Source organism: Astatotilapia calliptera, chromosome 9 (genome assembly GCF_900246225.1).
Source record: "Astatotilapia calliptera chromosome 9, fAstCal1.2, whole genome shotgun sequence".
Classification (NCBI taxonomy): domain Eukaryota; kingdom Metazoa; phylum Chordata; class Actinopteri; order Cichliformes; family Cichlidae; genus Astatotilapia; species Astatotilapia calliptera.
Genome location: NC_039310.1, coordinates 26,400,656 through 26,417,770, shown reverse-complemented (window position 1 = coordinate 26,417,770; position 17,115 = coordinate 26,400,656). Strand labels below are relative to the sequence as shown.

The following is a 17,115-nucleotide window of genomic DNA, read 5'->3' as shown; positions in this document are numbered from 1 at the left end:
ATTTCCAAGATTTAAATCGAATTGAATCGAATCAAATTGAATTGAATCGTGGATCGAATCGATTCGGACCTTGTGAATCGGAATCGAATCGATTATAGAAATCAGTGATGATACCCAGCCCTAATGAGCAATGAGCTACAGCCATTTGGATAAAGTGGCCAATACCTGGATTACCTAAAGGTTTCTACACACCGGATGCAATAATCTTTTCATAAAATAATACTATTTTACCTCAGACACACAGCTAGACACTGCTCCAAGTCAATCAGTTCTCTAAAATGATTTCTCTTCCTCCTCCACCTGGCACCAACTCTGCCAATTAGAGCTCAAACTGTCCCACGGACATCCTGAAATATGTATGAAAACGGTTGTGATGGACCCAGAATTTCAGATTTTTCCTTTCCTTTCCTGGTTTAAAAACAACAACACAACAACATCATCGTCTGATGTGTTGATGTCGTTGTGTTGTTTTTGTTCGAATCTAATAAAATTGGCACCAACAATGTAAATTTTAAGCCTTAATAACAACTTTATGTTCAGTTCAATTTAATTTTATTTGTATAGCATCAAATCGTAACAACAGTTGCCTCAAGGTAAAGATCCTACAGTAATATGGATATAATCATACACATATGAATAGAACACTTCTATACAGTTGCTATTAAAAGGGCAAATTACACATAAAGAGGAATAGTACCTGACTCTGAACAGATTTAATTCAGCTCTTAACATGGGAGTCTGTGGGTACTAAATTTTGGAAGTACCGTATTTTTCGGACCATAAGACACACCAGATTATAAGGCGCATTAAGCGTAACAAAACAGTAAAAAGGGGTCAAATTTTACTCTTCTCATTCTTCTTGCTTCCTCCACTTCTGTACCATTAATTCATTAATGTTGAATTCTTCTCTCTTCACCATCGGAAACCCTCACGTTAACTTTTATTGAGTGGAAAAAAAGTTAGCTTTTATCCAGCTTCACTGTGTTTATGCTATGCTAACAAAGCTGTGTTGCTAGCGATCACGTAGCACAACATTATATACCAGCTAGTCCAACTTCAGTAACCCTACAAATGTCACTGCGGTTTAGTTTTCTGTCTTCATTTATGTTGGAAGTGATAGCAGAGCTGTAGCTACGTTTTAAATTTTCAGAAATCTCTCAGTCAGAACATGGCATATCATGTTTAGATGCGAACTAGCGAGCTAACTTCCTGCTAACTTCTAACTCCATTAAAAAAGAATTTTAATAAATTCTGTTTTCATGGATGCCTGGATATTAAACTTAACTTACACCTGGTAAAGCAGCAACACTGATCATTTTATTAAAGATGAAATAATTTAGATGGTTTTTTAACTCTCACTGATGCCGCAGCGTTTGACTTTGGAACCTGAAGTGGACGGAGTTTTGGACCCAGATTACTCCACAAGGCTCTTGACTACGGTAGCCGTAATGCTCCGACTATCCATCAAGCAGTGCGGCTTCGTAGCTTACCAAAGTTGTACAAAAACATTTTTTGACAGATTTTTGAACACCGTGTACCACATAAAATCCATTTGAGGTCAGTAAGCACAACCAGAATTCAGACGCACCAGATTATAAGGTGCACTGTCGATTTTTGAGAAAATTAAAGGATTTTAAGTGCGCCTTTTAGTGCAGAAAATGTGGTAGCTACAAGAAGTCACTACAAGAGGAACTGCTGTTTTAGTCAAAATACATTTGAATAGCAGCCCAAAGATATTGGGCAAATATTGTAAGGTTGTTGACTGTATTTTTGTCCAAATACGGCCAACAGCTTCTATCTTCCTCCCATTCAACATTCTACATTACCTTCAGTTGTTCAACAAAGCCAAAGAAGTAACCATGAAAGGACAACGTAAGCTTTGCTGTTTACAATATATAAACAAGAATTAAAAATATTTTCAACACAACATCTTTCTCCCCCTCCGCCTTTCATATTGTTTACATTGCGCATAGTTTCTGGTTGTGTGTAACATCATGTTAAAATCAAACAGATGAGCAGTGCTGAGGCAAAGTTTTGATTATGGTATTTTGTTTATCAACTTCCAAATTATCCACTTTTTCTAATGACCGAGGAGTTGTTAGTGTTTCATTTAACTTATAGTATGGTACAGTGCCTCCATATATAAAGTGGTTAACATGTTTTAATAGGACACTGGCATGGGCACCTAAGCATACACTGAAGCCAATTAAAGTGTGAACCTGAATGCTAACACAGAGACAGACTTAGTGCTGTTTCCTCTTTGCACATATTACTAATTTGGAAAACTGATAAGGTCTTTGCTCTGGTGTTTGGCCTCTATGTGTACATACTGAACATGATGACATAGCTTCCTCTGGTAATTCCCAATAATGAGATGACCTTTTCCAGTTTCCAAAATACCCTTTTCCGCTTTGGCAGGAAATTATTAGTGTTGCAATTTTTCCCTAAGAGAAAAACTCGCAAAGCGGGGGATTATGATCTGTCTTTAGCCATCTCTTTTCAATTCCCACACCAAAATATTCTGATTACTCTCCACTGAGTAGAGATTGGTGTTATGCAGAGGAAAGCAGAGCAATAACTGTTTCTGCAACTACCCCCTCCAACTCGGTGAAGACTTTCTGACATTGTGCAATAATCAACATAATTCTTTGCTGACAGAATAGCAGCCACACCTAATGCTGATCAGCAGATTAGTCAATAGGAATATTTTAAAGGCTTCTCTGCAGCTCAGAGCACCAAAATACTAATTTATCCCAGATCATGAAGTCTTTACTGCCATATATTTATTTTCTAACAAAGACGTATTGCAAAGATGTGACTTTTCTTGTGAGATGAGTCATTCACTGAGGCAAATCATCTGGTCCCAATTGTTGTGTTTACTGAAAAGCTAATATAAAAGCATCAAAAATGCTTGACTCTGCTTCTCAGAAGTTTTCACAGTCTCTCTGCAACTAAAGCACACCAGGAGTGCCAGTCTTAAAGGGGGCCGGCACTTTGAGGCAATTCAGTTATGCCGTTAAATAAATCACAGTGAAGCATTTGAAAAGGATTTTGAATGGCATTTGGACCTGGATTTGAGGACCTCATGCTCTGCGGAAACTAAAAAGCAGAATTTGAAACCGTACTTCAGGCCACCTTAACAATAGTGAGGGAAAGTGGCACACAAGGACTGTATCAAACATGCAGTGAAATTGCCAAGGGGAGTTCACATTTGCATGACACTGTGGCGGTCTTGTTTATTAGCATGCAACCTCAGCTTTTGCATTTTTGCATCGGCAACCCCTCCACCCCCAGCCCACCGCCCCGCAAACCCCTTACCCCACCCCTCCCCTCCTGGAACTGAATCCTTTCCACCACTTTGACGGCGGGCCTTGCTGTTTGGGCACACTCAGCGAGCGTAGCTAATCAGCCAAGCTGAGCCATGTCCTTTGACGGAGAGAAATCCTGCTTCCTGTTGGAGCGCTGCTGCAGATGAACTTGTGGTGCTGTGACTCCAGAGGGGGTTGGAGTTATGGATCAGCATTTGTTGTGTCACAATCATTCTTTCAGAATTGGCAGGAACAAGTTTCCCCTCAAATGATTATAATTCGGCTGCTCCCAGAGTTTTGCAAGGTGTGTGGAAGTCCTTTTTCCTCTCCTCTCTACAGAGTAGCATAGCTTCATGCATATGTAGAGGCATAAATTTTGCAGTTCACAATTTAAGGTGATATTCAAAGCTTAATAGTCTCTACTATGTATATATCCAGCTCTGCAGGTTTCCCCAGTAATTGGTGCTAACATCTGAAGACTATGTAGGCATATAGCGTCGAAGATACACCTCCTTTACTGCAACAACGGCAGAGAATAAATTCTATCACAGCATTGGGGAATGAAAAAGAATATTAAAATGCAGCATTAGCATTTTAACATTATATTCAGAGACAGCAGATAAATGGACACTGACTGCTGGAGATTAGTTGTTCTTTTTTGGAAGTGAGAGCATAGCAGCACACCGGGAGATAGAGGCATCTAAGACAACACGGTGACCCTTGGTGAAGCAACAGAAAAAACTGTGTACATTTTGACGGCATCATAAATCATGGGGCTCATGGCAGGCAGCCCAATTGTGCTGTGAGGGCAGATTGAAGCTACCATCATCCCTCCTCCCGAGTCCCCTGGCTGTGTCTGAAGAAAGAAGTGGAACGGCGAAAACATGTCTGCTCTCTCCGTCTCCTTTTTCTATCAGCATTGATATCTCAGTGGGCGGGGTGAGCGGCGACAGTCACGGTGTAGTCACAACACTGTGACTCTGCGGCAGTTTGATACAGAATTTACAAAGTCTGAGCAAAAACAGCACATGATCCCAGAGTGTGTATGATTTAGCATGGTTGAAATGCACTGAAATGCACTCTGGGAGGAAGTCTTCCCAGTGTTTTAACTTAGAGAGAAACGGAACATGAAAGTGCTGTAAGAGTGAGCGAGAGGCAGAGGAAAGAAAAGGCAGACAGTGAGAGTTTGCCAAAAAAAGATTCTAAGTCAGCCTTGGTGTGTGGGTTTGGAGAAGGGCTGGTCAAAATCATCTTTATCCTGAAAGTGGAAGTCTCCGGGCTTAGTGATCACAACAAACATGGCCAGCTTGGGTTTCGGCTTTGGTTAAGATGACTCCAGGGAGTGTGGACAGTGGGAGGAGGCCTTGGATGCTTTCCTTTCCTTTTCCTTTCACTTCTCATTCTCCCCACCCACTCCAGCAGCTGTTGACGTGGGCCATCATGGGGAATTTGTACAGTCTCATTCAGTTGGGGGAAAGGATTAGTCCTGAGCTCAACTACACATGGACTTAGACTGCCCCCTATTAATAAATCCTCCTGTGATGCTGTATATTCATCTGGACATTTTTTTTTCTTCCCCGCGTTCCAAGTAGCTAGTGGACATGAGCACAGCGGCATGCTAATCTGCCTGTTATAAAAGTTACGGAGAGAAGGAGAGAAAAAAATGACGTGACAAATTGAAAGAGGGTAGAGAGAGAGACGAAAAAATGGCCTTCTTCTTCTTTTGCATAATTTGGTTCCTATTAGCAACATCATTCAGTGGGTTTTTCAGATGATAATTTGGAAATCTGGGGTTGCGGCGCTAATCCAGCGGCATTACACTTTACCGAGGGATTACTGAGTGACAACTTCAAGTGAAACGAAAGATGTAAGGGCCTCTTAAGCCGTGTTCCTATTAAAAGCCACAGTGCGGCGTGACACTGTGGCAGGCTTCATTGCACACTTGCCAACTAGTCGGGGATATATATCCCCTGATAAACGCTCCAACGCTCATAGGGATTTCTTCATCTTTTTTTAATTTTATTTTTTATTTCTTCACCCTCTGCATTCAACTATTTTTAAAATATTTTTTCAGACTGGCTTTTATATTTTTGCAGCGTACTGGATGTGCGGGTTGTTTTTCAGGGCAAGGTTGTGTGTTGAAGACCTGGCAATTTTTGGAAGGAAGGCTGAGGGGCTCCTTTTTTGATGTTTTTCAACCTTTCTGATGCTACTTTGCTATCCGAGGCAGCACAGAAGTCATTTAATGCTTTATCCAGGTGACTCCAAAGGAAAATTTAATAAGTTCTTTTTTTCTGCAGTCACGTTAAAATCCTCTCAGGTGTTCACAGAAATTACAATGCAATTCTAAGTTTTGGCAACTTGAATTTTAACCATCATCTCTATTATTCTTTTCTTTATGCAAACACTGTGCTTAACAAAGAAATTGCAACATTATGAAACAAGCCTACATTCAAAGAACTGTAATATATACAGGTTGTAGTACCTCTTCTGCCCTCCAGACTAGTTTCTTTTCTTTGGTCCGCACCTGCTTCCCTGCTTTAACTTGTGGCTTCTTGTACCTTTATGCATGCAGCAGTGGCCACATCCCTGACAATAGCTGTAATAGGTTGTTTTGACCAGGTGGAGGTTAGCTGATGGGTCTAAAACATTCAGTGAGCTTGGGTTTGTTTTTCTGTGCATGCAAAACCTCGACTCTAGTGGACTACACAAATTGAGGAATGATGGTGGGAAAAGGCAGCTCCAGCAAAGTGCTATGAAGCATAATCAAGACACTACTGGTCATCTTTTGCATCATTTCCAGCTGTCTCGGCTAAGTCATGCCACTAGATACTTATGGGTTTTCATACTCAAAGTCACAAAGTCTTCACAAGCAAAGGATGGACAAACACATACTGTAGATATAACTGAAGGTAAGATAATTGTCGGTATGCCTGTTAAATTGCATGTGGACTAATTAGCCTTGCACTACTGTAGTGTGCGGTACCTTTCAGAGGTGTTACTTAAGTGTGGACAGGCAGACAGTTTTTGCAACACTATATAATGTCTTTAAATTATGTGCTGGCACCAGGTAAATCAGCAAGCTTCTCCTCCATTACCTGAGTTCCCAGGGTGATGAGTTCTGCTGCAGAAAATGTAGCAATTTTCTCTGTGCACTTGTTCACATATGTGAACATTGGTTGTTTTAACTCAGTAAAGTTTTGGTTGTGTCTTGTATGATACTGTGAGACTAGTTTGGAAAAGAAAACAGGGTGTTCTAATGTTATGTTTGTTATAGGTGTAACTCAAGAACAATGCTGTTGTTTTATTCATGTGGTGAAGGTGCTGATAGGTTGGCATCCATCATTTGATATTCTAATTATTATAAAGTCAGTTGGGAGTATTAAAAGATACTCTAACCAGTTTTTGCAAGAAACTCATGTAGCTAGGTTACCTTAATTGTCAAAATGCAATACTTTCTTCATTTTCAAGTAGTACATTTTTTAGAGTGCGTACTTGTATAGTATTTTCACAGTCTTTCTACACTCAGTTCTTTCCACAGTTGGGTTTTACGCTCGCCACAACTTTGCTGCTAACTATGACCGTTTGTGAGCACTTATAATATAATTAGTGCTAAATTCTTTTACGCGTAATTCTTCTACACTGAAGGGGCCAGTTTAACAAGTAAAAACACTGAATTATGCCATAATGTGTGTATCTATTATGTACTTTTATCTGAAATGTCTGGAAAATATCTTCTGCTGTAATCTGGCTAGCTAACATTAGCATAGAAATAGGGTTAATGACGTTTCTGTCTCCTGCTTGCTAAACATTGTTTGGTGGTGCCTAGCTTTAGGCTACACAGCCTGAAGGTGCTAGGTGTCTTCTACATGGTCACAGCTAAATTGGCAAGTGAGAGGTAACAGCCCTGTTTAACAAAAGTACAAAGTCCTCAGGGTTGGTTGGGTCGCGGTAGTGCACTTTCCAAGGTAAACAATCTTAAGACCCTTTTCACATTTTGCACTTACCTCCTTCCCTTTACTTTTTCACTTTACTGTCCACTTGTTGGTTAATGTTAGATTGTACAATTTACTTGATGGTAATGCAAACTACCTGAAGGTTAATTGTTTGGAATAAAACACGCCCTGCTAACTGACAATCAGCGACCAATCACTCCTACTAATGCCATAATCCAGGGCATCCTAGCACACATGCCAAAGGACACTTTGTGTGTGAACTAGCCTCACCAGTAGGGTTGCCAACTCCCTGAAAAATAAATAAGGGACACCTCGTGGCCAGGGCCGGGCGACCCAGTTGTCTTCACCCTTCCCAGTGTGGTGAATTTTCTAGCTCTTTTTTTGTGTGTGAAATTATTTTTTTAACCATTTGACTTGAATTTGATTTAAGTAGATGTGTATTCTTTGTGATATGAACACATGTGAAACAAATGATCATTTAGCCATTTATTTTTAGCTCAAAATGACAACATTAACCCAATAAAACAGGTCTCCTTCTTAAACAGAAGCCTGTCATGCTTAACTTTTGAGAATATAAGTAAATCTTTCTTAAAAGAACTCTGTCCTGCTTAACTTAAAATAATAGAAAACAATAGAAAGAAAAACATTCTTGTAACAGTGCACATTTAGTGCATTTAGTACAATTGGCTTAATGCTACACTGTAAAAAAAAATCTGTCAAATTTACGGTAAAATACCGGCAGCTGTGGTTGCCAGGAATATACCGTGTAAAAAATGTGGAATCTGTAAAAGACAATACGGTATACTGGTTTTGTAACCCTAATTTTTAAGGTAGACAACGTATTATTTTACCAAAATCATGATAGAAAAAACCAAATATATTTGTCAATTATACAGCAATTTAATGTAAAAAATGCAACTTTCCATAGCTTTTTACAGATATTTGCAGTAAAAAAAAGTAATAATATAATAATATTTACAGTAATTTGTTGTTAATTTAACAGTAATAGGATAGACCCTATTATTGTAAATAACTGTAAAAATAACAGACATATGTTAAACCTTATTAAAACCTTTGACAGTAAAAAACACAGTGAAATTGTATAACAAATTACAGCATTTTATTTTGACCAGATACATTTTATGGTAAATTCCTGGCAACCACAGCTGCTGGTATTTTACCGCTAAAAATACAGTACAATATGAGGAACATAAATGGTTTACCGTACATTTTACATTTGCAACCGCTAAATATAGAAAAATCTAAAGATGCTCATATACAACCAAGGTAGAGAATATTACTGATAAACAATGAGAAAATTTGACATACCATTTGAAAACAGACTAAACATATTATTTTCTCTATTCCTACAAAACAGCATAGATCTTGAGAATACAGCATGTGTCCATATATATGGCTGGTAATCCATGGAGGAATGAATAAACATGAAACAAAATATTACCTGCCCCTGACCTATCAACAGTAATGAGTCACTGGGTCCTGCCTTGGTGAAGGAAAGGACTCGGTGGAGTTTCTAATGCGCATGGTGTTGAAGATACAAGCTCTGCAGGAGTACTTCAATGTCCATCAGGAGTTCACTTTGGACTGGCAGGATCCCCTCTGCAGCAAAAAAAATGGACAAAGTTTGATCAGTGCTTGAGCAAAATGCACAGAAATGAACAAAACGTGCTGCCAAAACCAGATCTAATGATAAATGATTTCTTAAGTGTAAAATATACAGTTCTTAAAGGATAGCTATTGTCAAAATGCAACCTGGGCTGTTTTTTTCAGTTTTTTTTTTTTTTTACTGTAAACGAGACAAACATATATCTAAAAGCATAATTACGACAAACAAGCCGTTTTTGAGATTGACCGTGATTTTGTTTTGTGGTCAATAGCCAGTGAATGGGAATACTAGGGGGCCGGGGCATAAATTTGAGCACATCAAAATCGATACAGGGAAAAAAAAAAAAAAAAACAGCCCAGTTTGCGTTTTGGCAATAGTTATACTTTAAATCTACTTGTGTAAAAGTTATACATAGACAACGCAGCCCTAATCACAATCATAATTTGTTGGAAAACGTATTTAAGTTTCGTATTGATTTATCATAGAACTTGAAGTTAATGGCTGAATGCATGGTGATGAGACCTATCATTCAATCTACATTTTATAGCGTATGAAACTGCTCACCTGGACATGAACCTGAGCTCGGCTGATTAAGATTAGTGTCTCCTGTCCATCTTTCTTTAGCAAAACTTGAATAATACCACTGCTTACCTCTTATTGAATCTTTGGGTGCAGACTCAATTGAAGAGCCTCGTATAAACAGGCAGGGTGTGATGTTTAGGGAAACCAAAGAATACAGCCGCCATCATTTCTGCCAGAAGACTCATTGGGTGCAACGAAGCTTTCATTGTGGACTGGCTAGATACCTTCTGCATTCAGAAGGAAAACAAGAAGGGCATACACCATAAACAATAATAACTGACAAAAATAATGAGACAAGAAATTAAAGTAACAAAATAAGTGCAAATCAAGTTTCCCTGTGTTACAGTGTAGCTGAATGTTTTTCAACAATTTGATTTACGGTAAAACACATACCAAATATTTCCAGCCAAGGTTTGTTTCAATCTTCAGCATTTTTTTCCTGCCATTGTCTTGAAACTGTTTCATCTGTCTCTCTCATTTGATGCTGTTTACAAAAACAAAACAGCAATATTGTAAAGGGAAAAAGGAAAATTAATTTAATGGGAAAAAAAAGATTATGACCTGAAATCTCACCATTTCCTGAGAGTCACAGGTCCGTTGAGTATCCTTATGGTTTCTGCTCAAATTCAGTGTCTGAAAAGGGCAGGAACAAAACAAACCTTTTTAATCATAATAAAGACAAAATAAGATTTAGAGACAGACGACAAAGAAATGTGTAAAATATCTTCTTGAATCTGTTTACTTTACTAACCTTGAAAGAGACTCTTGGGTCTTAGCTGTGCCACCACCCTTAAACCTTAAAACAGATGGAGACGATATGCTGGCCTGGCTTGAAATTTCCATATTTGGTGCTGTAAAACAATATCACAAACAATAGATTAATTGTACTTTTTGGACCTTGGCCAAAGCATAATAGAAAAAACAGAAAGTCCTTCATGGCTATTGTGCAATGAAATCATAATACTTACTGGTTTGTTTCTCAGATGTCTCCACTCCTAATGATTGTAGTGCCTCCAGTACAATTTCAAGGATTGAGGCAGACAGGTCCGGCAGCACCTTAGTAATGGAACTCCTTATGCTGCCCCCCATTTCCAAGATGTCTGATAAAAGAATGTGAATAAAGGTCAATTTACACCAAGTGGTACCTTTGGTGTTAAAATATGAAGCTGATCTTGCTTGATACTACACTTTTATACAGTGTTTCGTAAGTACCAAACTAACAGCACCATTATTGTGACAGCACACTGTGTTTCAATGGAACCATTTGGTACCCATACTTCATGTAAGATGTTAATGGATAGAAATCAATTAAGTCAATGGGTTTTGACCAAAAAAATCATTTTATTTAAAACAGCTTACTATCACTTATGTCACACAGAACATCAGCAGGAGGCTCAGTAGAGGGCTCTTCTGATTTCTGCCACAGATCAGACTCTAGCAGACATCTCAAAGTCTCTCTTAAAGGCACATAATAGGCAAACCTATCTTTTCTGTTTTCATCTCTCCCTAAAAATATTTTCTTTGGTTCCGCATAGTTGAAGGCTTTTTTAAAGATCTGAGCTCTGGAGTGCACTGTCCTCAATGGCCCGGTATGACATGCAGAAAAAAGATCATAGCTTTTGACAGACTCACAGACTTTGTTGATATCCTCCTCTGATAATGATGTGTCATCTTTTAACAGTGATGCAAGTTTACCCAAACTGTATGTCTGTCCCAACTCATGCATGTTCTGCATTTCCTCTACAATGTTCTGTATGGTTGAAGCAGGCAGTAGAAACTGACCCTGCAATTTTAAGTAGAATAGTGAAACGTTTCTCAGAAAAAGATCACAGAATTCAGGGGGCATTTCCATGTTATCTTCATGTGTAATAGACTGTGCAGCAGGCTCGGAAATCAAGGGTACAAAGTCATCTGATGTGGTTGGAACAGATGATGATTGACATGCAGACTCTCTATATAAATCACCAATGCTGCTGTCTGAAAACTCTGTGTTTACGTGACATGTGAGCAGTAAAAGATGATTTAACTCTAAAGGTATTTGTGCATCCTCTTACTGGACAAGTGACCACGTGTCCTTCCACAATATGGCTCTTCAGATGAGCTATTAACTCTTTAGAGTTCTGACACTGACGTTCACACATCGCCATTGCACATGTAAACGAAGAAACCACCACCACACCAGTGACATGGGTGGGGGCAGTGTCTTCGGTAAAAATGAGCCTTAAACGCGCCATACCTGGTGTATGTCTGCTTGCAGCCTGCTTCAATACACCGAAAGAAACAACGTGGCTCATTCCGATGCAGTTTACAATGAAGCACGTAGCCCCTTGATGACTGAACTACCTTACCACAGAAATTACACGTTAACATAACTCCATGTACTTTGGTAATTCCTCCCTAGCGAATTAAGCACGCCAAATACAGAAACTAATCCAGAGCAATGCTTCCGTCGCAACAGTAATGCTAACTCAACTCACAAATGCTAACTAAATTCACAACCTCACTCATAAAAAACGAACTGCTAAAATTATCTATAAACGCTGGGCTGGTGGATTTTTATAACAGAGATAACTTGAAGTTGCATGTACTCACCTCACCTCGAACTAATTGTAAGCTGCCAGGATGTCTACAAATTCCGAAGATGCTGTGGTCCAAGCAGCAATAAATGGCGCTAATATACGAGTTCAAAACTGTGTCCGTTAGCGAAGCCAACTTGAGTCTCCTGCATGAAAAAAAGAGCGGTTGGCACACAGCTCAGCAGCGCGCCGCGCTATTGGTCATTTTCAGGTGACGTCATCCCGCAATGTAACGTCGCTCTTTGTTTCTTTAGGAGGTTCGGAAGTCACGTCTGCAGACCGCTGCAGCCACGTCTTGCCTTGCTTCCCCTTTTTTTGGTGAAATGGTTCGCTCATACTGCACAATGTTGCTACCAGATTTTTTTTCTCTGCAATTCGAACGTAAAACGTCTGTACACAGTTTACCAGCAGTTTAGCTACCAATCAACAGCGATCACACAAATTCAAAATTTAAGGCCGACCCACTTAAGGTGGTCTGATAATATGGCGTGAAACACAACAACATAAAGTTGTTTTAAAATAATAATTAAAAAAGATTATTGAAATCAATTTTATTCACAACCATAAACTTTATTTTTAACATCTTCTTTTGCTGTTGATTTTTTTTATCAGAAGGTTAACAAGGATATACTGCAGGCCTAACTTTTAATCTGTATATCAGTATCTGAATTTTAAAATAAAAAAATACTATCAGTTTTATTGTCTTTCACTGCTGATATTTGCTTTTTTTTAATGGTATGTACTGGTTGTATTATTACGGTGGACCCTATTTTTTAACATCTTGTTTCTGTAAAAATGAATGTTTTTGTTTGCTTAAAAATCTACAGCTTTATACTGTGAATTCCAATGTGCACAACCCCAAAAGATGTAGTTTTACTCAAATAATACCGTAAAATCTAAGTTTTTCAGACATTTTCAACATTACAATATGTAATTGTAAAATGTATGCATATTTATTTGTTTTCACAGAAAATATTTATAATTTCAACATTTTATTACAGTAAAAAACAAAGTTTTATCCAGTCTCACAATTAACGGTTATTCAATCTATTTAATACAGTAAAAGGAAATTTTTGGTTTTACGCTCCATTACCGTTGGAATTTGACGGTGTTTTGCTGTATATTTTACTGACTTTTTTTACAGTGTAATCAGCTGCTCCTGTTTGTAAACCCGCTTGTTCCCATGATTACGCATCTTAACTCATCATCATTATTCATCTATGTATTACTTTTATGTATTAGTCATCTATTTGTTGTAATCATCTATCCTTACAGTTGTTTATTACACAAAATAAATTATATTATCACACTTCTGGCCACATAGCACTGATATTCACTGCACATGCCCATATTAACTTTTTCCAGCCAGGTGTTTTCCTTTTCCCATTTTTCCCTTTCTCTGAACAAACATTGCTGCTCTAATGCTGGGCTTACACTGTGCGGTTTTAGGCCCATTTTGAGCCGATTTTTGAGTGATCGGACCGATTTTGGCCTTCATCGTGCCTCGTGTAGTATACGTGGGGTAACGAGAAGTGATTAACACCTCACGACCAACTCCCGATCATCAATCGCTCGTGAGGGTCTCACCACAGCCGCTCACACTGCTCGCGCGCAAACACATAAACGTTGGTGTAAAAGATGGAGCAGCACGGCTGTGCAGCGTGTGATCTGGACACAAGCGATGGAGGCACACAACCGTGAAAATAGTTGGATTTACATTGCTGCTCAGTCACAGCTGCCCGATCAATGTTTTTCATTAGCAATTTAGCAAAGTTGATGGTGGTGGTGTGTGTGTCTGTGTGAGTGTAATGCTGGGCTTACACTGTGCGATTTTTGGCCCATTTTGAGCCGATTTTTGAGTCGTGCGACCGTTTTGGCGATCGGCCCGATTTTGGCCTTCATCGTGCGTCGTGTATTGTGTAGTATACGTGGGGTAACGAGACGCGATTAACACCTCACGACCAGCTCCCGATCATCAATCGCTTGGTCGGGAGGGTGTCACCGCAGTTTGTCACACTGCTCACGCGCAAACACAAATGTCGGCGAAAAAGATGGAGCAGCACAGCTGTGCAGCGTGTGATCTGGACACAAGCGATGGAGGCACAACTTGTAGAACTTTGGAAAGCTCATCCGAGCCTTTTCGATGTGGCCTCAGAAATTATCACGACACAACAACCGTGAAAATAGTTGGATCTACACTGCTGCTCAATCACAGCTGCCCGATCAATGTTTTTCATTAGCAATTTAGCAAAGTTGATGGTGGTGGTGTGTGTGTCTGTGTGAGTGAAAGACGGAGAGAGAGAGAGCGCGACAGATTTTCTGTTATAACCTTCATTTTATGGAGGCACAGTGTGAGCACTCAGGTCGCATCAGAGCATCGGGCGGTATAGTGTGAGACCTGCATCGTGACCTACCAACTTCTAATCCCTGCGAGTCAATCGTGCAGTTTGAGCAGGAGCTGAATAACGTGACTGAAAAAATCGCACAGTGTTTGCCCAGCTTTAGGTGTACTGTCGTCCGAGACTTGCACCGCAGTGTCGGCGTTTGTTTCCCTGTTGGCCATGCTTCTTGTTGTGGTCATCTGTTGTCTTCCGGTATTTTCTCCGTAAGCGACCTTTCCTTGACCAATGAGATGAGCGGTAATCTGAATTGTCATACTCGTAAGTGTGCTGTCAGCTCATTGGTCACAAAGCAGGAGAGGGGCTGGGAATTATGTTTTCAAACAAAGCGTTAATTCCATTAAAAGTTATAGACTACTTTTGATTCTCACTGTATTACGGGACAAAGTGCGTCCCTTATTAGCTCAATACGGGACGTGTACTTTTGTTTCGAAATACGGGACGATTCCGTATTTGGCAACCCTACTCACCAGTGGCTTTAAAAAATCAGTAGTAACTAATGCCGCAGACATGCGTGGGCTGGAGATCATTGAGGACTACTTTTTTGTACACAGTTCACTGATTCAATAGAAACAAAAGACACATTTCTTCTTATTATATGCTCAATGTGTATAATAAAATCAGAATCAGAATCCTTTATTCATCCCGAGGGAAATTAGGGGTTACAGCAGGCAGCACGCTAATGGCGCATGCGCACTCACAAAGGAACCTTCTGACCAACTTTACACAAATCTAAGAGTTATTAATAACTTTTTTATAAGGACACTATGAATGGACTTTTGAAAGCAGCACATAGTGAAGAATGTGGTAAAGTGTCTTTCTAAAGTATTTTTGGGTATATAGCTTTGCCATATTATTTTTCTCTCCTGTACATGGTAAACAGAGGACAAAAAGAATAGCCATTACTTTCCCAATATCTCCACATGGGGTGATATTGGTGTCCTTTGGCTCTGATGGAATGAGTCTGGCTCCTGAGCCATATGCTAAGATCACAGAGACACACAGGAGGGTTAAAGCAGGGGAGGAAAAATATTAAAAAAGGTGTTGTTTTTTTCCCTCAGTGACCTGGATATGCAGCCAGTTCAAGACGCATCGCTTTCCTCTCCTGCCTGCTGACTGCCTCCCCCGAGAGGGACAAAGTAACTGTTCAATCCCAGGTAATTAACTTCACCACGACCCAGGGAACACTCGCACTAGACACCACAATCCTTTAAGCACAACACTCCATTAGTCATATCCCACAAGGCTTTGCAAATGGCAGGACAAAAACAGGGGCATGCTGGGGGCTCATTTTGCCCATATAATCACCGGCACACAGAAGCAAAATCTGACTATTAGCTTGGATCATAATGAGAAGCTGTGTATGATACGATGTAGATACAGAACAAGTGGGATAATTTTTCTTTACCACTATCAGTTGACACACACACACACACACACACACACACACACACACACACACACACACACACACACACACACACATACATATATATATATATATATATATATATATATATATATATATATTTCCCCTTGAGGTCAATTTTCACAAGGTACATATACACCTACTAAAACACAGTACCTTCAGCGGGAAGCATCTAAACATAATGCAGATCTAGTGAAAAAACAGAAGGGAAGTGCTGCTGAATCAGGTCCTCGGTGTAAAATGGACAGGTGCTGCTTGGATGGAGGTAACAACTTCTTTCCTAATTATATCCAATGTACCTTTGCACAAATTACAGCTCCAGAGAAATAAGACTGAAAAAGTATGTATGTGAATTCATTATGGGAAATGCACCTTGCAGTTTATTGGAGCCATTTCACATCTATCTGTCTATCTATGAGAATTCAATGCAAAACAGGAAGACATCACATGTAGAAACATTCATAGCACATGCAGCACAACTGTTGAAGACTGTCCCTTATGACTGATTAACACATAGGAACGTGTAGCTTGTTCATTTCACTTGAACGAGCTTTGCAGTAGGGATGAGTTTACCTGTATGGGGTGTAAGGGGTGCAATCCCTATTTGTTACTTTCCTGGCACTGATTGGATAGTATCAGTCGCTTTCTGCAAAGCAAGATCAAGTTTAAAGTCTAGAGATTAAAGATGTAATGCAGTTAACTAATAAGATTATTTTTTGCCATTTGAGGGGAGCTGTAAAATGGTGAGCACAGCACTGACATATCTTTGCCTCAAAAGTCAATATGGCTAACTTCTTAGCAGATTGCTCATTTAGTGCACATCCACTAGCTGCAGAGCAACATTATTATTCATTGGGAGCTGTGCTTCTGGCAACCTGGCAATGAAAGACCAATATTCCCTTCTCTTTAAGCTGTTTTGGTCTCTTACCAGCTACTGGAGGAAATGTTTAGCTCTTCAGTGGCTAACTGCTTCAGTGTGTTCACCAGCTTGTTTGTTGCCTGCTTTCTACATGAGGTATTTAAATTTCTTATCTTTTTTGGGGGGAGGGGGACTAAAAACAATACTTAAAGAGCAATGAGGGGAATCCAAAACAGATGAATTGTGGGCTGCATAAGGAAAAAATAAAAGAATTTGGTCTGGAGCTTGATGTCAAACTCGTGCCTCTACGCTGATGGAAACTTACAACAACAAGGAGTCATGGTGCAGTAAGGCTGAAAGAAAGATGACGCCATTGGCT

General features: G+C 39.5%; 2 long non-coding RNA genes across 3 annotated transcripts; both read right to left on the bottom strand.

The window, feature by feature from the left end:
• Positions 1 to 8,416: 8,416 nt before the first annotated feature.
• On the bottom strand, positions 8,417 to 9,951 carry LOC113029370 (uncharacterized). Its single transcript, XR_003273396.1, has 3 exons — positions 9,867 to 9,951; positions 9,543 to 9,700; positions 8,417 to 8,884 (listed from the first exon to the last, which is right to left on the bottom strand). It is a non-coding gene; the product is annotated as an uncharacterized LOC113029370 (long non-coding RNA).
• Positions 9,952 to 10,006: 55 nt separating this feature from the next.
• LOC113029237 (uncharacterized) lies at positions 10,007 to 12,600 on the bottom strand. 2 transcript variants are annotated; one of them, XR_003273367.1, is made up of 4 exons: positions 12,066 to 12,600; positions 10,442 to 10,573; positions 10,225 to 10,324; positions 10,007 to 10,106 (listed from the first exon to the last, which is right to left on the bottom strand). It is a non-coding gene; the product is annotated as an uncharacterized LOC113029237 (long non-coding RNA). The 2 variants fall into 2 exon arrangements; XR_003273366.1 differs by lacking the exon at positions 10,007 to 10,106 and having other exon boundaries at positions 10,114 to 10,324.
• Between the last annotated feature and the right edge of the window lie 4,515 nt (positions 12,601 to 17,115).